Source organism: Panthera leo, chromosome A2 (genome assembly GCF_018350215.1).
Source record: "Panthera leo isolate Ple1 chromosome A2, P.leo_Ple1_pat1.1, whole genome shotgun sequence".
NCBI lineage: Eukaryota > Metazoa > Chordata > Mammalia > Carnivora > Felidae > Panthera > Panthera leo.
Genome location: NC_056680.1, coordinates 131258336 through 131281155, shown reverse-complemented (window position 1 = coordinate 131281155; position 22820 = coordinate 131258336). Strand labels below are relative to the sequence as shown.

General features: G+C 40.9%; 1 long non-coding RNA gene across 1 annotated transcript in view; it reads left to right on the top strand.

Moving 5' to 3' along the window:
* The first annotated feature begins 15973 nt into the window (after positions 1–15973).
* LOC122210117 overlaps positions 15974–22820 on the top strand; it is a 31955-nt gene continuing 25108 nt past the window's right edge. Inside the window, exon 1 of the long non-coding RNA XR_006197918.1 lies at positions 15974–16028. This is a non-coding gene — a long non-coding RNA (uncharacterized LOC122210117). The remainder of the gene's footprint in view (positions 16029–22820) is intronic.

The window sequence follows — 22820 nt, the reverse complement described above, 5'->3', positions numbered from 1 at the left end:
TCTATCTTCTAGCAGTAAAGACAATTTCCTCAACTAATAATGTACTTAGCTTGGTGTGTCCTACTTTACTTGCCAGAGGAGCATTCAACTGCCACATTCAAAAACACTCTAAACTTACTTTAACTTTTACCACCACTTACTGAAATTTAAATTAAGAACTAGTCAAAATGACTAAACGTTTTGTTGAAAATGGGATTAAAAGCCACAAATAACAGTATAGCTCTTTATTTACAGAAATAAAGTCTACAAATATACATATTAATAGTTTTTTTAACTCAAGTTGTCTTAAATTTATATCATCTATGTCATCGAACAGTATTTTTTTCCTCCAGTTGTATTTCATCATTCGCAATTAACATTTTCAAAAAACATCAAAAGAACACCTCACTCTCTGAGGAAGACCAGAATAGTTCATTAGCGATGCATATCCCAGCAGCCCCCATACCTGGCTGCATTAGGTCTTTTTGCACTTTCCGTTTTTTTTTAGGTCACACAAATCCTGTAAGTAATGTAATGAAACCACAGGCTTGTCTGTATTTTCTCTTACAGCCAAGCCCTGGCTCATAAATATTTCACTTATTGTTGTCTTAACTCTAAAAGAGATTTGCCTGTATTTTTCTTGCTTTATTTGAAACCTCTCTCTTCTGAAAGTGATTCTGATGATGACTTTGGTAAAGCAGTACATTCTTTTCAAAAGGGCTCTCATTCAAGATGATGGCAACCACCTAGGCCAGCAAACCAAAAATTTTTAATACTCAGAAATATAACATTCATATAATTCTGAACTAAAATATTTCTCAAGGAAATACAGTATCATGAGACAGAGGAATGTTCTCTATGCCTTAAAATGGTAAGAAAAGAGTTCACATAAGTACCTTTAGGTTACAGAAAACAAGGAGAATTCAAGATGAGGTCACAGGGAAATGTTAGCAGGAAAGGGTATTTTGAGTTAGGTGGGCATCAAAAATCACAAACTGCTTATTCAAAACAGTGAACAGTGGAAACAAAAAAGCATTAAAATTCCAAGAAAAAAAATAAAGAAATGATGTTGTTCAATACACAACTCTTTCATGTGATAAAGCAACAAATGTTACCTCAAATCAGGCCTCCTGTCAAAAAGAGAGATGTGTATTCTGAAGGAAAAAAAAAAAAAAAAGATTCTGGCAGTCTACTAGCTACTGAGATTTGTGGACTTGCCCATAGCAAGGAAGAAAGAACATCAAGGAAAAGAACTATTCCTCATTCTTAGTCTTTTCATCCATCTTCTCATCTCCTCCAACTGAAACTATGTAATCTACAAAGTTTACACCAAAAATAAGAACAGAAGCACTCCCCAAGACAGACTCTGCAAGATTAGCTTTAGTTAACTTAAAAAATACAAATAAAGAAATGCCAGAACACATAAGCAGAAAAACCTAGCTACAGGGTCACCATAAGTAAATATAGTAGGAAATCCTCTTTACGCAAAGACACAGGAGCAAACCTAGTTAAACAGTCATCTGACTGATGGAGGGCACTGATGTGACCAGTTTTCAAATTTGCCACTCCAGCCAAAGACTTCACTCTACATCTAATCTGTAATCTAATCTACATCACTCTACATCTAACTGTATCCTCGCGTTTGGTCTGCCCATATCCTCACTTACCAGTGTATAGAAAAGGTTCTGGTTGTGCCAAAGCTTTGTCTCAAACTAAAGTTGCCTCTACTAGTTGTGATTCTTCATGATTCATGACTCTTCTACCTGTCTCGGAACCTTCCTGACATCTTTGTTTTGCCCTGACCTCTGAAAAATGTGAAAGACATTCTTGGTTCACTACCTAGACCCTTTGATGACTCGGCTGGTCACTGTACTTTATTATCTAGATTTATACTGTGATACTAATAATGACAATATTGAGCACCTAATAAATTACTGACATACAAATAATTTCTTCTCTCTGAAGGCTTAAAAAGCAATGAGGAAAATTACTACTTTGACCTTAATAGCAATGAAAAGGGAAGAACTATCATGAAAGATTTTGTCACAGAACTCTTAGAAGTCCATGTCAATTTTAAGGTCATAATTCCAAGCCAGTGAATAAATGTGGCATGGACTTTTGTAACGGAAGTAAAAACGATAAGTCTATATTTATATGAATAACTGTGTGTGTGTATGTGTCTGTGTGTGTAGCAAAATATAGTCGATAGGCTAAATGTGACTCAGAGCCTGATTTTGGATAGTCTGTTAGGTAAGAATGGTTTTTTACAGTTTCAAATGGTTGAATAAAAATCAAAAGAATATTTTGTGAAATATGAAAATGATATGAAATATGAAACATGAAAATGCAAACTTTAGTGTATATAAACAAACCTTACTGTCACACAGCCACATTCTCATTGTTCATAACAATATTGTTCAATATTGTTCATATTGTTCATTGTATACTACAATGGGAGAGTTGAACGACTGCGGCAGAGACCTATGGCCCACTGAACTTATATTTACTCTCTAGTCTTTTACAGAAAAAATTTGCCAGCTCCTAATATATATGACAGCTTGGCAAATAAGAAACGGCTTGGGATAAATATCTACTGAAATTATGAATTACTGAAAGTGCACTTATGGCCCTACAGTCAGCCTGAGAAGGCACTAAAAAGAGGGAAAAAAATTAGAAAATAGCTAAAAAATCAGAGTTACACAGGCATTATTTGACCTCATAAGTAATATTACCATAGCAAGGAACAGTCCAGAAACATGACTCAAAGCTTTAATAAATACTTGAAATGGGCTGAAGCAACCCCCTCCAAACCCTCAAAAAATCTAAGAACACTTCATGATCTTATTTAGATACTGGAAAAAATGTTAAAGAAGACATGAGCCTACTGTCTGATGACAGTGGTATACTATCATATAACTGAGATGAATCTTAGGTGGTTTTTACATTCTCCACCAAAAAGGAATGTGTTGAAACCTAAAATGGAAAATCAAATATGATTAATAAAGAATCAAAGCTCAGGAATTAATAAGAGAACAATGAGTCACTGTAAATAAGTTCATGTATACATGACCAACAGATTACAATCTCAGGGTATTAAAAAGTAAATGTTATAACAGAATGATAGCTGATAACCTCGAAAGAGTTACAAATAACAGGAGAGAGGACATAGCACCTAAGAGGGGCAAATACTGTTTTATTTTTTTAAGGTAAAAGGATTCTAGAAAATGAAGATCAGTGATCTTGACATTATTCCCCAACAAAACTAGAACAGGTTACTAAACAGATGGTTTGTGAGCACTTAAATTTTTTTTTTAAAAAAAACCTGCCATGGATTTGTTAAAAATAAGCCATGCCAAACCTTGTTTCCTTTTCTGACACGCTACTATATGAGTGAATCAAAGATATGCATTAGCTGTATAATAGCTGGACCAAGAAAAATATAGAGAAAAGTCTCTCATGGCAAACTTGGGGTAAGTCCACTTGCTATTTGTGTAACTTTGGGGAAATTTCTTAATATCTGGGATAAGAGGCAAATTTCATGGGTCTCTGAAGTGTCTGCATGTTTTGTGAGCAAAGGCACTGGCAGTTTTTGTGCTGGACTGTCTTTCCACAAATGTTTGTATAGCAAATAGCCTTTGAAGACAGAAATAGTATCTCCCTATGGAACAAAAGAAAAGTTTACTTACAGCCCATTATAAAAGATCTGGGTTCCTAAACTTGGCATTCCTCATGAGTGATACAACTCACCAAGTGTGCAGCATGAATCTGAGCCACTCTACAGAACTCCTGTGGGACGGAGTGGGGCAGGGGGACAAGGAACCAAAACAAAAAACAAAAAACTCACACTGCTGACTGTACCAGAGGTAATAAAGCTCTGTCTCTGACCCCAAAGTTGTGTGTCTTCCACAAGCATCTATAAAGCACTGGCTGGCTAATTTGTTAACCTGCAAATAGAATAAAATTTCATATCCTCCACAACTCAGCTTTCCCATTTGTAAAATGGGAAAATAACAGTACCTCCTTATAGAAGTATCATGAAGATTAAATGAATTAATGCATACAAACTGATTAGAGAATGCTTATTGAAACTAACTGCTCAAAGAATGCTAGCCATTATTATGATTAATTTCAAATGTATATAGGTGGGTAAATAATCACATCCAAAGGATCAATGACAAGTGAAAGACTCCACGTTCACTAACTTTAGTAAAGGTTCCATTCTTAACCCTGTTCTGCTCAATATTTTTATAATAATTGAATAGAGCTATAAAATGTATTAATCAAGATTATGAATGACACAATTACTAACAAATATAATAGAATCAGGAATTTTTTTTTAGAGCCTGACATGTTGAATAACTGAACTATAAAAGAAGAATTTAAAGGGTGCCTGGGTGGCTCAGTCCGTTGAGCGTCCAACTCTTGATTTCCACTCAGGTCATGATTCTAGGGTCATAGAATCGAGCCCCGCATAAGGCTCCGTGTGCAGCCTGCTTAAGATTCTCTCTCTCTCTCTCTCTCTCTCGCTCGCTCTCTCTCTCTCCTCCACCCCCCGCCCTTCTCCCCTACTTGTGCTCTTCCTCTCTCCAAAAGAAAGAAAGAAAGAAACAAACAAAGAAACAAAGAAAGAAACAAAGAAACAAAGAAAGAAACAAAGAAACAAAGAATTTAAAAGACATATAAATCCTATTTTTAAAATAAACTCTTCAAATTGTATATTCATGCAACTTATCTAAAATTAATTAAAAATTTAGTAACAATGTAACATGACTAAAAAAAAATGAATCGCTATTAGATTGGAGGAAAAAAATGGAGACAAATTTTCAATGTGTTCTATGTTGGTCAGGCAACACTCTTGGTTTGGTATTTAGCTCTGGGTACATTTTAAAGGAAAACTTTGGCAAACAGAAGCATACCCAGAGGAGAGTTATCAGAACTGTGAGGAATGAAATACATCCAAATATTATATAAGGTATAACAGAAGAAACTTGACTTCTTTAGCCTAAGAAAGGAAAGATTTATTAGAAATGAAAACTTTCAGACATCTACAAAGTTATCAACGTGAAATACTCTGTGTAAATCCAAAGGGTAGAGCTGGAAACAATGGCTAACTGATCACAATTCAACGTAAGGAAAAACTTTTTAACAATTAAAGTTTTTCAAATCTTGGATGTAAAGATAACAAACTTTTCATTCGTGGAAGTTTTTGAAAGCCACTTGCCAGGTTTATGGCCTTGGGGACTACCTCCTTCACATTCAGATGTCTTTTCACTGCTCACTTCTTGTCTGAAAAAAAGCCACTGCACAGGAAGCTACTCCAGGCTTCTTGTCTATTTTCACTCCTGTCTTTCACTCCCTGGTTTCTGTTCCATTTCAGCCCAGCTAGCCCCTTCAAACTGACAATTTGTTCTTAGCACCCAACCTGCCTCTCTGATTTACCTCTTTGATTGTTCCCTTTCCATACACTACAGTCCATTGGCAATTTGACAGAGGCTCCTGGAGAGTAAACCCTAGCCCCGTCTCCCATCTGACTTGGAAGGGAGAATGGAAAATGAATTTCATGATCTGAAAGGATCTTTTTATTTCTAGGATTCTTAGATTCTTCTTACTTCTTTTGCCATTTGCAGAAATTGGTGGATGATCAGTAACTGAGGAATAAACAAGTGAATGAATAAATGACAAAACATTATGAAACAACTGATGACAAACTTCTTTCTTCTTTAAGAACTAGCTACCTGAATGGATCTTAGATCTTCCAATCAAACAGATGACAAGGAGTGAAAAGACATGACCAGTGAACTCCTGTGGAAACAAGGAAAGCAAGTTTGAAAGCAAGAGAGACTGGGGGTGGGAGCAGGAATGAGGGAAGAGAACTATGGTAAAGACCCCAAAATTAATTTTTAGAAATGACCTCCCAGTGAAGTCTCTTACTTATAAGCCATGCCAACTTATAAGGCAAAATAAAATCTGAGGCTATATAAAAATGTAATTAAAAAAATAAATAAAAATATATTTGAATGAAAAATGAGAGAATTCTAAACTCAGAAAAAATTATGACAGGAACAAGCAACTGCATTATTGCAAAGGCAAACAAGATACACCACAACAATATAAATGAATCTCATATGCATTATTCATATGATATAATGGTCTATACCAATGATACCTTGGTCTATATGCAAGACCAAGGTATTATATGTGCATATATGCATTATGCATACAATTAAAGTGAAAGAAGCCTAACTCAAAGGCTACACACTGTATGATTCTATTTATAAGATAGACTTGAATGTGGTATATGTATACAATGTAATATTATTCAGCCATAGGAGAGGAGGGTATCTTGCCACTTGTGACAGCATGGGTGGACCCTGAGCACATTATGCTAAGTGAGATAAGTCAAAGACAAGTACTGATTCTTACATACAATCTGAAAAAGTCACACTTATAAAACACCAACTAAAATGGTGGTTACTCTGGGATGGGGTGTTAGGGATTAAGATTAATGTCACTTAAGGGTACAAACTTGCAACTTGCTTATAAACAAGTCATAGAGATCTAATGTATATGGGATATAGACAGCAATGTGGCACTACAGTTATGTAATGTGATAAATGTCACTACAATGGCAATCATGTTATGATATATAAACACATCAAAGTAACACACTAGACACCATAAATTTATACAGTGTAAAATTTGCCTTAAAAAAAAAAAGCAGACTTGAGAGAACAAAACTATAGGGACAGAAAACAGATCAATGGTTACCAGGGCCTGGAAGATGAGGAAAAAAGGGTGACAAAAAACCATATGGAAAAATTTTGTAACATGATTTTGTTAAAATATACAGAACTTTACACTAAAAAGGGGTTAATTTTGCCATACGTAAATTATCTTTAACTAAAAATAGAAACTAAAGAGCTTAAAATAATTTTATAAAGATAATTAAAATAGTGTGTCATTAATAAGACACAATAAGAGAAAAAATTACCAGAATCATTTCTACAGTATGATAACCAATATCTTATTATTTTTTAAAATTTTATTTCATTAATTTGAGAAAGAGAGAGAGAGAGAGAGCACACGAGTGGGGGAAGGGCAGAGAGAGAGAAGGAGAGAGAGAATCCCGAGCAGGCTCTGCACTATCAGCACAGAACCCAATGCGGGGCTCAAACCCACCAACAATGAGATCGTGACCTGAGCCGAAATCAAGAGTTGGACATTCAGCCAACTGAGCCATGCAGGTGTCCCACCAATACTTTATTTTTACAGTGAAATGTCAAATGTATAGCCAAATAGGTTTTTAAAAACAATCAAATACATTTTTACTTCCAATGAAGAGTTCACATGTAAAAGTAAAATTATTCATCCACATTCCATCACTTAAATATACTCTCATAAGAAACATAATCCTAGAAATAAGAAAATAAACATTAAATATTTTTGTTAGTTATGTATTCATAGCTTGTTACCATATATTCTCTTTCATTGTACATCTGCACTTAAAATTTGATCTTATATAGTCAGAAAAACAAGTTGTCTCTCAAAATAAAAACAAAACTTGTAACAACAATGTTCCTTTTAATACAGAAATATGAGTAAGCATGTACTTAGTCATATTTTAGAATCTGGCACTGTTGCAGTGCCTAGTGGAAACAACATATTTTCATGATACAATCAGAAGGATACCAAAGAGAATAGATTTGTAAAATCAAATACCAATAGACATAACAAATGACATTGCCTTTCTTCTGTTTGTGGAACGGTAGGAGCAACAGACATGTAGGGCGTGGGATAGTTTGACATTCTTAAAAATTACAAAACAGCAAAGAATTAGAACTTCACTTAAAAGCATACTTTTCCAGAAAGAAAGAAATATTACAAATTGATCAAAATTATAGATTTAAAATTATGGTATATGGGACAACACAAAGTCAAGCCATCCAATGAATTATATTTTTAGTTACAGGAATATGCATTCTCAGTAACATATGACAAGGTAGAATTGAAATGGGAACGTCTGCAAGCTTACATCACAGCTAAAACCTACCACAATTTATAATCCTTTACATTCAGAGAAGAATGCTTTGTTGCTGTTCTCCTTGTTCGTCTGCATAAAGACAAACCTTGATCGCCACAAGAAAAGCAGCCAGAATAAAGAAAGGGACCACACTTTGCATTGGATGGCACACTCCACGGGGTGTGTATAGTTGATATGATGTATGTGCTGCACAACTGGGGGATGGGGCAGCAAAGCAATAGAGGAATGATCTAGATGAGGCTCTAAAAACTTTTTAGCAGTGCCCAGGAGAAGAAGAAAGACGCCTCAAGAGATTTGGGGCAAAACTTCCTATGTGGCACACTGTATAAAACCGTGTCACTCCCTTTAAGCCAAACTACAGCAAAGACATGTAGTATTCCTACAGCTGGGAGTTGTGTTTCCTTTAATGCCGCACAATGCATAGGCTGGACCATGTGGCAGCCCGACATTTTATGTGGGTTCTAAAAATGTATGTCTGTGTGTGTGAAGTCCATCAAAAAGGGGAGCTCTAATTTTAAAAGACAAAGTTCATCAAACAGCTTATCCAACTCCACATCTTATTTCTGGACTGGTGACACTTCGAGCTAAATATATGAATGAGCACAGGACCAGACAAAATTGTGAAGAAATTAATATTGGGGAAAGTTAATGACGCACCTCAGGGGAGAGAACGCCAGGTGGTTATTTATTCTTCTTAACCCAAACATGATCACCCTCACATGCACTCTGCCTTCTCTGCTGTGTGAGCTTTCTGGTTAAACAAGAGGAGCCTCCATTCCCGACGGAGATGGGGGGAAGCAGTGTGAAAATGCCCAATGCGCTACAATAGTAGAAAAAAATTACTCTTAAATTTTAACTGAGCCCCCCTGAGCTTCATAAGCAAAGTTACGTGTGGTAATTGTTGTTAGTTTTAATTAGTTTTAATTGTTTTTATTTTAGGAAGTGGTCATTTTCTTCCATTCATTCTTATGTGTGTGTTTATGGTAGTAAAGACAAAACATGTTCATGGCTTCAAATTTGATTCTACATATTTCAAAAAAGATTTGAGTTGAAAGTAACCTAAAAACTAATTCATGCTCCTTTTCATTTTGGAGGAACTAACCCACCCACCATCACACAACAGTTACAGACAGACCAAGTACCAGAATGCAGGTCTCCTGGCACTTACCATGGAACTCTGCATAGTAAACCAAGCAGCTATTTTACTAGCTGTGGTAATAATTATACTTTCCAGAAGGATCTATCTTCATTCGCATTCTAAAATGCATTATTACTAAAGAAGTACTTTAATACAAAATGTCCTTCTCAAGACAAGGAAAGGATTGGAACTTGGAGTAGCCAAATGGCAGCATGGAGGGCACTGGGTGTCTAAGGAGCAGGAGAAGAGGAGGAGAAGTTAGTAATTTTTTTTAAAGGGGAAACTGGGGTAATCATGTAACAAAAGCCCACTTTGCCTAGCTTCACAGTTTTCCGAGGGCTACATATTCACTGATGGTATAATAAAATATCAGAATGATGTAGAAAGGTTTCATAATTCAGTCTGGAGGAAGGAAGAGAGAAAAAGAAAAATGAGAAGAGGCAAAGAGGACCTCCTCCTTTAACATCAATAGAAAAGATGATAAATGCCTTTCTCTATTCTCAAGGTATTTCAAATGAAATTGCTGAACGAGTTACTGCATATTCCAAACATGGACATAATATGTGGGAAGGAGATCTATAGAGCATTAGGTTTGGAAGAAAAAAATCAATGGGGATTATGGAGTATACTTGTGAGGAGCATTGGGGGCTGAATGGAAGTATTGACTATAGTGATACAGTACACCTGAAACTACTACTATACTGTATGTTAACTAAGTGGAATTTAAATAAAAACTTAAAAAGCAGAAGAATCTGTGAATCTGTATGATGTTTTATGGAGAGCTGTATCACTTATTCATACCTTAGTTATAGATGTCCAAAAGCAATTCGGGCAAGCTCAAAAGTGAGATTTTAACTTTGGAGAGATGGACCTTCCAAAACTCATAAGTACTCAATCTGCTCTGTTTAAGTGTAGATACTGAAAGAATGAGGCAAAAGAGAAGTTGTAAACTTATGGTGTGTGTGCCAACACAGAGAGGAAAGCCATCTAAATCTAAAGGTTTTCAGAAGAGACCTTGGCTTAACCCATTTCCTCCTATTCTTCCCCACAGACAATCTCAGAAATACTTGGTATGCCAATGTTGTGTCCATAACGTAGCCATTAGAAATACCTATAGACATTATTTATATTATTCATATTAAGATGTGATTATGAAATATATGATGAAACGTCATTTGGACTGTCCTAAGTATTATCACATGGAAGCACTCAACTATTGAGCATTTGTTGTTGCCCAGAAAGAAAAACATCCATTCACACGTTTCGAAAGCTAAGTATACTATTGTTTCTCAGATCAGAATAAAATAGAGATAGAAAATATTGAACTTGAAGTGTATCCACCTGAGAGGGGAGCCATGTCTTGGTCAATACAGTAGTGAACATGGTTTACCAAATGTGACATGGTATAAAATAAGTGAAAAGGAAAAAGGAAGGTGAAAAGTAATTGCAGCTACACAAAAAGTGAGTTAATGATATAGACAGAAGTAATTTCTTGGCCCTCTGACAACTCATCCATTCTTTCATTCAATATTTAGTTTTATAGCTGCTACCCAGTGCCAAGCACTGTTCTACACATTGGATTAGAACGGTGAACGCACAAAATCCTTGGCTCCCTGCAATACACTTTCTCATCAGGAAAACGTGATAAATAAACAACTTTTTAAAATGTCAGCTGATGATGGTGCTGTGGGGAAAATTAATGTTGGGTAAAGGTGACAACGCATGACCAATGAGTATTTGTTATTTTATATATGACAGTCAGAGAAGGCTTCTCTAAAAAGGGTATGTTTGAGCAGAGACATGAAATTCATGAAGATATCTGAGTGTAGAGCATTTCAGACAGAGAACACAGAAAAAAATCTGTGGTGGGAATCAGCTTATCCTGTTTTGAGAAATATCAAGGAAGCCAGTATGTCTAGAGTTGACTGAATAAGAGGAAAATGTTAGGAAAGAATGTCAGATAGGTAACAGGGGTCAAATAACATGGACTTATGTAAGGTCTTTGTCTTTTATTCTCAGGGACATAAGCTATTGGACGGTTTATAGAAAAGAGTGACATAATCACATATTCTTAAAAGATCACTCTGCTGTGTGGAGAACGGACTGTGTTGCCTAGAGAGAGAAGAAGGGAGATAAATAAATAGCTACTGCCAACAACTCAGGTAGGAGATGATGGTCTACCTGATCAGATTGGTACCAGTGATGGTACTAACTAGATGTATAAAACGAGCTTGGGGGATGAGGGGAGGCACTTACCTAAACTAAAGGCAGACTCAGAAAGGGGCGGGGGGGGGGGGGGGACGACAAAAAAGGAAGTGAAGAGTTAGCTACAGGCATACAGATATAGATCAACTAAATCCTGGAACATAACTTTGGGTGAAGTAATGGTGAGGAATAGTCCTTAAAGATGTTGGGGATCTTTTTTTTTTAAATGAGATGATTTTATGACAGTCTACATATGCTAAGATGTTAAGCTATTTGGATTAGTGTACTATAAGTTTCTCCTCGCTATCTGCCAGTGAGAAATTTTATAAATGCTTTCTCCGAAATATGTCTACCGCTGATTTTTTTTCTTACCCCCTAAAATTCACTTTAAGAAAGTTTGTTTTTTCTTAAATTGAGATAAAGTTGTAAAATGATGGCTGTAGCTGTGTATGTCTACCAAAATGATACAAAACTAAAATAATACAAAAAACTTTGACAGAAAATGCCATTATAAAAGTTAAGAAAGAAATGAATACCAGAAAAACTTTACACTATTTCTAGTAGTATGCTTTATTTGAGGAACTCAAAGTAAATTTCCTTAACTTCCTTTAAAAAAAAAAAGTGTAACATTCTCATGGCATAAATCTTTTAGGCTTATGTTAGATAGATCTTTAAAAAGAAACACTAAAAACTTAAATAAATTTTAAATCAACATTATCCTCCACATAGTATATTTTAAGCCTTCCAAGATAGAAATCAAGAGAAATTAAGCAACATTAATAAACTAAAACTGCTGAGAGCTTTTAAACCCCTGGGGATTCATTTGCTTCACAGCCATATACTTTTACAACATTTAAATTTTATTTGCCTTTGCTAATAAAAATAATTTGCCATAGAGACAAGAATGAAGACATATTTATCAATATAATGGGAAGGTATATTCTAGAAGTCCTTGGTGGATTGAAGGAAGAGGGAGGTATACAACTGAATGGGAAACAGACTTATATTGGTAGAGTATAGGTCCAAGAACACATATTTCAAATATCAAGGAATTTAAAAGGCTAAACCTGGACCTTCATAGATAATTTACAGAGAAAATGCATTTTAAATAAAATTGTAGATAAAATTATATAAGCAAGTGTAATTTAGAATTTCAGTTGTTCATAGAAAGCAAGTTGACAGGTGAAGAAATACAGTAAGAAGTAAGCAAAGTTAACAATTACAAAATGAAAAAGTATTAGGGTTCAAAGTGAAACAGGGGTGATACCATTATAGGTCATTTTTGAGCCATGATACTCTTAATTTAGCTGCCTGGCAAAAACCTGTATAGATAAACACAAATTCCTAGTCACTCCAATTACAAAGTTAACATTATTCTCCTAAGAATTAGGCCAATTCTTAACAATGCCGCATTTGAGAAAACCCCGAACTGCTGAAGCATCTATTTAGAGAAAAAACAGTTTTAGTAAATACTGAAAATAAGTCACCACATATATATAGGTTTACTTTTCATTTTAATATGAATAGTGTTGGAACATTATGAATCTAAATCTTCAAGGACCTCCCCCCAGTATCTCAATGTTCTAACACTAACCTCTTAATTAGTCACAATATTTCTTTATATTTCACCAACGTTATTCCCTTTTTTGTTTTGTCTAGAAATTTGGGGGTGGGGGATGGATCAATACACTGAGCAGAGCAAAAGAATATATACAAAAATACATCAGAGGTAATGACAAGACAAAAGTAAATCAGCAAGTGGAAGTAAATGCCCATTTATTTTAATACATAAGAATACCTACAAGGAAAGAATATTCTACAGGAAAAAAATATTCTACCATATGAGTATTTATGTAATTCAATAGTAATGAATTTTCACATAAACAATGTGGGACTTAAAAAAAAAGTAATGGTACTTTTAGACAACTCCCCAAACTATACTTAGTTAGGGCGCTGAAAAACACAGTAATGGGGTCCACCTGGAAGTTCTGAAAAACAAATGAGGATGCTAAATTTCTGGAACAACTCCATAGAAAAATCAATGAAAATGACTCAAGCCACATGGGGGAAAAAAACAAGACCTAAGAACTTAAAGTACTTTATACAGACTATGGAGGTTATAGGACTGGAAACCAAGTGTATTAAGAAATACACAGTTGGATCTAGGAAAATATTTATGTCGTCTAAAGAAAAAATAGAACTAAACTATGGCATATAACATTTGAATTAGGCACTAGATTATCTGTGGATCGTAAATACTGGAGTATGTTTAAGGCAAGTTGTAAGCACCTGTATTGCTTTTGCAGACCCTTAAGAAAATAAGCAGTTATCATTTTGGGTTGGGTCTGATCAAGTTTGTTAGAACTCCACGAATTAGGGGGTACATAAGTAAGGTTACTTTGAAAAGTCTATGTAAACCTTAAGCTCTCACTGGGCCTAATTTAAGAAACAGGCTTTCTTTATTTAAAGGGCAGTGTGAATCTGGGCACTGGTTAGAACATTTTGGATCCATTCATTTATCACTAAGAGTACTTCCATCTACCACAAAGTTAAAGGGGAAAAAAAAAAAAAAAAAAAAAAAAAAACAGTGTGAGTGTGCCAAGAATTAGTATTCAGTAATTGCAATGAAATTGTTATTATTTCTGAATTCAGTGGTGGTTTGCAATTTTGTCTAGCAACAATGATGTCAAGAGAACTTCTCAGTGACATTCTCTTACAAGTCAATGGCTTCTTTCTGATTTAATTTAGAGAGGTAGAAAATACGTGACCACTTCCATCATTCAGTTTTCTATCAGTATTACAACTAATAGCTGATCTAACATGAGACTATCAACACAGAAATAGACAAGGGTGATGAGGCACAGCCAGCTATAAATCCTTAAAAATATCACAAATAATATGCCCTTTATGTAATTGAGTTCTGTATCCCTCACATTTTCTCTTGAAATAAAAATGTCTGGTAAATTTGTCTGGCTATGTTCATTATACTGTTATGTGCCCTATGAGTCTCAGTCAAACCATGAAGATATTTTCACATATTTAAATATACTTTCATAAAGTATAATTCTAATAGCTCTACAAAGAGAATTGGTTTGTGTTTTTAAATTTTTGCTTGTACAAAAGGAACAGAACTTCTCATTACAAGTTATCTGTAAATTTAATGTTCACCTTTTTTCCTATTTTTACAGTGTGCCACATACAACAATTTCCCCCTATTTAGGTTTCTAGAATATTACAAGGATTTATTTTATTTTATTTGTAAAAGCAAAACCACTGTACTATCACCAGTGCAAATAAATAAAACTTCAATGACAGTTTACTTAGATACAACCATTAATAAATCTAGTCATGTCATAATGTGATTAAAGGTCTCTTTCCACTCCAGAGTATGAACTCTATGAAAACAATATTCAATTCTAAAATGTCCATCACTCTAAATCTCAAAATGTAAGTTGAGGAATTTTGAAAAACAGTTAAGAATAGTTCATAATTGTTATTTGTATATAATTTCTTTTAATTATTCTATATCCACTGTAGTGCAATTGTAACATTTTAGTTATCTGTATATAAAAAGAAAGCATGTACTGCACTCCTTAAATTGAATTATAAAGAAAATACTCTTAAAAATTCTTGCATTCTTGTACTGAAACGTGAACTTTTGGATGATCTTTTAAAATGGAGTGTCCTCCCTCACTTACCTACAGTGATGTATCATCAGGTTTCCAGTCTCCTCTTTAAAAGTTAGTAACTCAATCACAATTAAACACTTATTCCACTCAGTTTTGGGTAACAATGAAATAGTGGGGTTCTTAAGGAAGTACTGAATTGAACAAGGACTGAACCTGGGTCTCCTTAAGTAACAAAACTGGGAGGATGGGAGAGGGGAAGGAAAGAAGGAAAGAAAAAATGACTTTTAAAAAGCTTCTAAACTAAAATGAAATCTTAGGACCCTAATGATCATCATATACATAACTTTATACCCACTTTATTAATGGTATACACAAATAAATCCAAACTGTAAATTAACAGTATTAAACAAACACTACATTTTAAAATTCCAGTACACCGAGAATATACTTATCCATAACTCATAGTGACAGAAAAGATAAACAGGCCCCTTGACAACATAAAACATTTCCCAAGGTACCGCACGATGCAAGACTGAAGAGGAGAATATCTAAAAGCTCATCTTGGCTTCAGTGTTGACCTGTGACATAGACTTGCTATTAAACACACCCCTCCTGTCTCCGCGGCTGCCTAACCAAACTATTTGAGTTAGGAGAGCATGCAAAGAGGTGCCTTCCAGGCAAACTTTTGTTTTCTAAAAGTTAATCTCTCCAAATACTTCCAGTTGGAAAACGTCCACTTCAGCTACTTGCCACCAGGGCGTCACTTTCTCCCCTCGGCTTACCTGCTACTACTTAATTATTCTTCCAAATAGACTCTGGGCATGTTGCGGAGGTAGCTCTTTAAGCACTTCTGAATCCATGATGACTATATATGTACACATCTTACACACTCCCACAGGTCTCTCACACCCTTTTTCCCTCCGGCCAGTTCTCAGCACTCACCCAGGCCACGTCCGGAATGCCAGCCCACCTGGGAGCAAACAGTACTCGAGGAATAATCCTCAAGACCAAGAAACTGACTGGACTGCAACATGTGGTGAGAGAAAATGGGGGGGTGGGGGGGGGGGGAATAAGCATTACAGATAGCAGCTGTCCATTAAGTGGTTTAAATCTGTTGGTTAAAAAGCCGAATAAACAAATACACAGATGGGGTCTCGTTCCTTGGGGATTCCGGAGTCTGAGGAGCCAGTGTCCAGTTCGGCCTCCCTGGAGTCGTCCCTATGCAAAACTTGCACCGGTTGCGCTCTCAAAAGCCCCAGGCTCGCACGTGTCTTTACCCTCTGGTCCCTCCTAATCGGTGTCACCCCACGCGCCAGGTGCCCTGAGAGACTTACCTAAGAGATCTCAGAGTCTGAGGATAGTAGGGCAACTTCTCCTCCCTGCTCTAGACGGGCCCAAACGCCCTCAACAAGCGAGGGTCCACAACGACGCTCGCCCAGAGGTCGGGGTGTCGGGGCGCGTCCTGGCCTGCAGGGCGGGGAGACGCGCGCGGGAGGCACGCGGGCGGCGCGCCCGGCCACCCAGTGGGTCCTGCCGTGCAGCCGCCGCCGCACGTGAGCCGCGGCGAGCGCGAAGGGCCGTCGGGACACGAGCTCTGCCCGGGTTAAAGCCAACCCCCAGCTACCGACTGCCCTCCGCTCGCCAGGGGCCTCCACCGACTTACAGGTAAAAACCAAGCGAGAAGCCCTCCCTTTCTCCGCAAGGTGCCCGCGCCCCTCCCACATTCCCTCCCTAAAGAACCGGGAGGCGCGAGTTCACCCTAAACCTACGCCCAGAGCGAGGAGACCTTTCCAAAGCAGAGTAAAAGTAAGACTAGGACAGATCCCGGGTGAAGCGGGTCGTGCTGTGGACAGGGGAAAGAGCGTGATGGGGGCAGCAGTCAAGATGCACCATTATCCCGAAGCATCACTAGGGGCCAGGAGTTTCTTTACTGGAGAAACAGTTGTGTCCCCTCTCCGCCTCTAGTTCCCAGAAAAGTACTTCTTAAATGAACGCTGAAGCGCCTAACTTAGAGACGGACGAGCAGCATGCACTTGCCCAATTGAGTAAATAAAGGTCAGCAGTTGGATCAATAGTGTGCTTCCAACCGCCAGATGTTTTTACTGTTGTTTCTCCTCCCAGGGGGAAGGGGGGAAGGGAGGGGAAGGAAGAGACAACAAACAATAAAAATAAAAGAGTAAACAAACACACATCTGGTGTTTCGACACACATTTTCCTCCAGCCGCGGTCTCTCTGGACGAGGAAAAATTTTGCATATTCAAAACTAAAAATTAAACGTGAGCCAAAGGCAATCTCCCCTCTGTCGATTCTCCCTTCCCCCATCACAATGCAAAATGAAAAGGAACAACAAGTGGTGATGTTAGGTCCGGAAGGCGACCCCGACGCGGAGCCAAAATTTGACACATGTCACACCCGCCCCGCCGCACCAAGCGCAGCGGCTGGGGCTAAACTTTGCAGCCGCCGCCGCCGCCGCCGCCGCCGCCGCCGCCGCCGCCGCCGGAGGAGCGCGCAGTAGAGTAAAGTCGCAGCCCGGCCCGGCGTGGAGGTGGCTGGGACGGGGTGGGGTGCGGAGGTGCAGCGCGCCAGAGTGAGGGCGAAGAAACTTACCGCGACCTGGGACGCCTGGGCAGCGTCCCGGGAGGTGGCACCCGCGGCGCCGAGGCAGAAGCCCCCAAACAACACACCCACGAGCGAGTCCCGGCAGCTGCTGCCACGAGTGGGGGGCGCGCCCTGGGGGGGGCCGGAGGAAGCCGCAGCCAGCAGACGCGGCCGCCGCATAAATAACCGGGACGGGCGCTCGCGGGCGGGCTGCGGGTGGCGCGGGGCTCGAGCCGGGGCGCAGCGGCCGCCGCGGAGCTGCACGCGCCGGCGTGTCTCGCGCTTTCTCGGAGGCTCGCGCTGTCTCGCGCTGCCGCTCCCCCCACCCGGATCTGTGTGTGTGTCTGTATGTGTGTCTATGTGTGTGAGTGTGCGCTGGCGGACGCGCGCACCCGGGCGCGCGCGCGTGTTGTTGGCAATGCAAACTGTACACACACTGCGCGCGGAGCCGCCTCTCCTCGGAGGGGCGGGGTGGGGGAAGGGACGCCTCGGAGGATTCTGAAGTACTGCCGGGCCACTTGTTTGTTTTGTTTCACTTTGCGTTGTTATTGTTGGTTGTTGTTGGTCCCCAAAGTGGTTTGGAACCAGCCGGTTAGAATGCCTGTCGCCCCCATCTACCTATCTCCCCCGGTCCCCCAACTTCTTTAAAGGAGGGGGAAACGCGGAGCAGAATATTGTTCGGCTTTGCAGTGGAGCCTCCTGGCTGACGTCAGGTCCACCTGCTATGTAAACAACTCGCTGGAGAACTTGTTTGTTCTGCGCCAGACCTTCCCCCACCCCCACCCTTCTCCCCACCTCCTGCTCCGCCTCCTCCCGCTCGGCCCAGACGGCGCGTCGAGGAAGGGGGTGGGGAGGGAGGAGAGAACAAAACCGTATGCTGTATTGGCAAAGCCGAGTTGTGTCTGCTGCTTCTTGGCAGTCCCCAAAGTACGTCCTCTCAGCAGACGGAGCTGCTGGCAAATGAAACAGGGGATTCCACGTGAAGTGCAGAAAGCCTCGAAGGGATCCAAAGCCCTCGGTGGCAGGGAGTTAAAAGTGCATGGTAGTGAGACAGGGAGACCCAAGCGTGCGTTAAAATGCTGATTGGACTTTCTTTTCACGGTGTGCGCCTCCGCGGCCTGGGCTGGAGAGAGGCCGAGTGTCTTTCTCACTCTTCATTGTTGTCGTGGCTCCTGTCTCACTTGGGCCCAGGAGTTCTTGGGCTTCCTTGTGGTGGCTCCGTCCGGGTCACCGGCGTGGGGCTGGGCGGCGGGCCGGCCGGGGCGGAGCTTGAAAGGAAGGGGCCGCCGACCTGGGACTTTTAGGGTTTGAGGCTTTCGAGACGGGCCCTATCAGTGACTGAGGGTTGCCAAAGTACCCGGAATGAAAGGAAAGAAGAAACTGCCACAGCCCGCTCCGCGCGCACTTCAAAGCCAAGGCGCCGGCGCGGGGGATGCGCGGGCCCAGCCTCCACAGCACCCGGGTCCCAGCTCCCGTCCGTGGAGCACGACCCAGCCAGCTGGCCCACGCGGGACCAAGGGGATGACGAGGGAGAGACCGAGGGAGGACCAGACAGGCCTGGATGGGACGCGGGACCCGACTGGGGGATTCCTCCGTGTAGTCTCTTCCCCAAGCCCGCTCCCGGCAGGCGGTTCCTCCCCTCCGTCTCCCGCCAGTCGCTCCGCTGCCCGCTGGCTGCGCGACCCTCCACCCGCCGCCTTCTCGGCGAGCTGCTGCCTGAGCCCCGCCGCTCAGCTGACAATCAGTGGCAAAGCGTGGCGTTCCGAAAGGCGCTGAAACTTTCTTCCAAATAGCTGCAGCCGAGAGGCCATTGCGAATTAGAGCCTGGCCCCCGGCTTCTTCCCGGCCAACTTTAACATCTCCGGTGGCAGAAAGGGGGGAGGGTGGCTGGGGAGACGGGCGAGCAGCACTAAACTTCTGCCTTTGAGTCTTTCTTTTCCTCAAAGAGCAGCGCGCCCTTTCTCTAAAGGGCAGACGCGAGCTCACACACACACACTTGGCACCAACTCTTCCCTTCAGAACCCGCAGTTCTCCCGGGGAGGAAGCAGCCCTGGCACCCACATCTGTAAACACACCGTCAGCTTTTCTAGTGAAACCAATTAAGTCAATAAGCCAAGGGGCTGGTCGTGGGAAGACGGCCCCTGCCAGGAGCACGAGGAACGAGGCAGAGTTGAGCTTTGAATTGCGGTGCTTTCTGCGAGCTTTTAAACTCCAGGTAGTCCTTAAGTGCTCTGCTTATGAATTGTGTTCTCACTCTTTTTAAAACTGTCTTTTTCGAAATGCAGGCTGAATAGTGGACAAATAACCCAGATCTTTTTTCTTTTTTCTTTTTTTTTTTCTTCCCCAAGATGGGAGCAGGGAAAGAAGGAGAGAGCATTCTTTAAAATTAGGAAACGCCAGACCCAAATGGCCCTACCTCGCCCTTCTGAAAGATTGGGGATAATTTCATGTTAAGTAATCTGCGTCTGTGCTTCATTGGCAAACCTACATAAAAAGCGGATTCTATGAATTAACCTGAAACTATTTTGCAAAAGACAAGGAGCAAACGGTGTCGAAATCCTTGGAGAGCTGAGGATGTCTTTCCACAAGATTTGTGAAAAAAGGTAACAGAATAGTCAAGAGGTCTACAGAGTCCCACTTTCCCCCTTTCTTCTTCCTCCCCCGCAGACACCGACTCGATTTACTTCTGTCCAGGGGTCTGGAGGAAGTGAGTGGGAAAGGTTTATTAGAGAGGACTCCGGGCCACTTGGAAAAGAAGTTCAAGTTCCCAACGAGGAGAAAGAGGGTTACGCTCCAAAGACTTGGAGAAGAGCGGGTTTAGTTAGCCTTTCTCTTTCCTGTACACAAAGACACGTTTTGGTGAAATTCGCCGCCTCTGACGTTTCTCTCCTGTGAATACAAATAGCCAGGAGCCAAGGGGTGCAAAAGGATATCTCAGTCCGAGGAGCACTTCTTTCTAAGTGGGCTGTGTCCCCTTGACACTCGTCTTTCTAAGCGGGGCTGAGCCCGCAGCCCCCGGATGCCCCCGCTTAACTTCGCCCCATTCTGTCCTCGCCTGCTGCCATTCCCTGGGCCACCAACCCTTCCCGCAGGGAAGGCGCCCAGGGAGTTGAGAAAGCAGGTCCTGCCAAGAGCCGCTGCCCCGGGCGGACCCCTAGCCCGCAGCCAATGGGCTGGGCCCGGGTTCGAGAGGTGAAAGTTCAGGCCCAGGGCTAGCGGCTCGCTGCCCCTCTGCGCTCGCCTCTCTCCCAGCCCCCGCCCCCGGCCACAGTGCAGACACAGCCCGGCTACCAGGGGCTGCCACGGTGGCACGTAGTTTGTTGATGGGTGGTCATAAAATATATTTATTTGCAATTCCTTTAACTCGCCCACCACCCCCGCCCCAGCATGGCCCGGAACACTGCGGGCTTTGTTCGCCTAGCTGCTGCTGGAGCCGGCCAGGGTTTAGCGCTCTGTGCTAACAGACTCCGAAAAAAGTTGAAGTGTAATAATAGGAAAACCGGGTTTCCGCAGCCGAGGAAAACGCTGAAAGGGCAAACAGCGAACGAATAGTTTTCTTTTGCACAAGTCACTGGTCAGCCCACTGGATCGTGGCAGCCTTGCAACGAAACACTGCCTAACAGAGAAAAGGGGAAAGCCAAATCCTGTCCCTGTAGTCGCCGCGCAGGGTCGCAGCCACAGCTCAAGCCTCCTTTGCAGCACGTGGGGCTGCAAAAGTCATTTAGAAAGGTTCCAGGGGAAAGTTACATGGGGCTACCGAGTACCTGGGGAGTTTCACCAACTGGACCTCGAAGTCTCTCACGAAAATTTATTTGATTGCAAGTTCCTTTTACGATGAAACCGCAAATCAACAAATTCCAAGCCCCTGCTCTGGGACGGTCGAGGCGAAAGATAAATTCGTTTGAGATGGTCTCTGCGAGCGCATCTTGCGCGAAATAACCCACCTCAACTGAAACTAACCAAGGCCAGGATGAAGGAAAGCAACGTACGCGAGTGACACGTATCAGAAATGTCGGTTTCATGCTTCCCGGAGCGGACTGCTTCAATTTGTAGCCATTTGTTACAAAATAGAATTATTCATACACGTAGGGCTACTTTCTCCCAAACTTTCAGTTAAACAACAATTACAGGTTTGTTTTGGTTTTGTGTTTTCTTCAGAGCCATTTCACTGGGGTCAATTGTGACTGATACTTAAATTTGACTGACTTGAAAGATGGCTGGGAGAAAGGGTAAGGGGCAGGTTGTTATTAAATTATATTTTTCTTGCTAGAGATACCGTCTTCAAAGTTGTACTACTCACTTCAAATAGCTTGTGACAAAAGTCTTCAAATGCAAGGTGAAATATGTTCCCTTTTCCACCTAAGAACGGGCACCTATCAGGTTCCTACTTTTCCCCGTCCTCTACAGTTTTTCTGAAGATGAGCAAATAAACAGACTCCCCTTAGACATTCCGCTATCACCACTCTCCTCCCTGACACATTTTAGGAAAGAGAGAAAATTCTAGTTTCACGGAAGTCAAATCAAGGGTAATCTATGTTACAAAGTCAAATTGAATGTTGGTGGAGTTACACCACCATCTGTCGTTAAGCTTCGGGACTACAAAATTTGGGGCCTATAATAAATCTTAATGAGCTTTCCCAACTTTTTGTTTGTTTGTTTGAAATCACAAACTATACTTTTCGTTTGTATTTTTATAACATGTACCCTAAATTTGCCTGAGTCCTAAAGCAACACATAGGCGTTCATGAATTCATGCTGCTACCCGGCTTCTCCAGTCATCTCATCGTCAGAAAAAAATAAATACCCCACTTCTGCCAGCTTCCAGATAAAGCCTTTAGAAATCAACAGTGGGACTGCAGACTTCCATTACCCCTCCCCTTCCCTTGCTTCTAGCAGGCTACTGATAGAAAGAGCCTCTGCTATAAGGGCCACCCATGTCCTGGAGCCAATAATAGACTTCTAATTCTCTCATGAATTTAACCCCATCCTTTGTTAGTATATCTAATCTTGAAACCTATAAACACAGCATATCTCTGCTAAGAGGTCAGCTGTGTCTTTAAAAATTGCTTGAAAGACAGTTAATGTCAGGTTCCAGTTCTGGTTGATATCACTGCAGAGACAAAGATCAATTGCTCTGGCATAAGATCATGCCAAGGAAGGCTTTATCCAAATGAATATAGAAAAAAAGACAACTACTGGATAAAGAATTCTAATGCTCACCCAAAAGCCT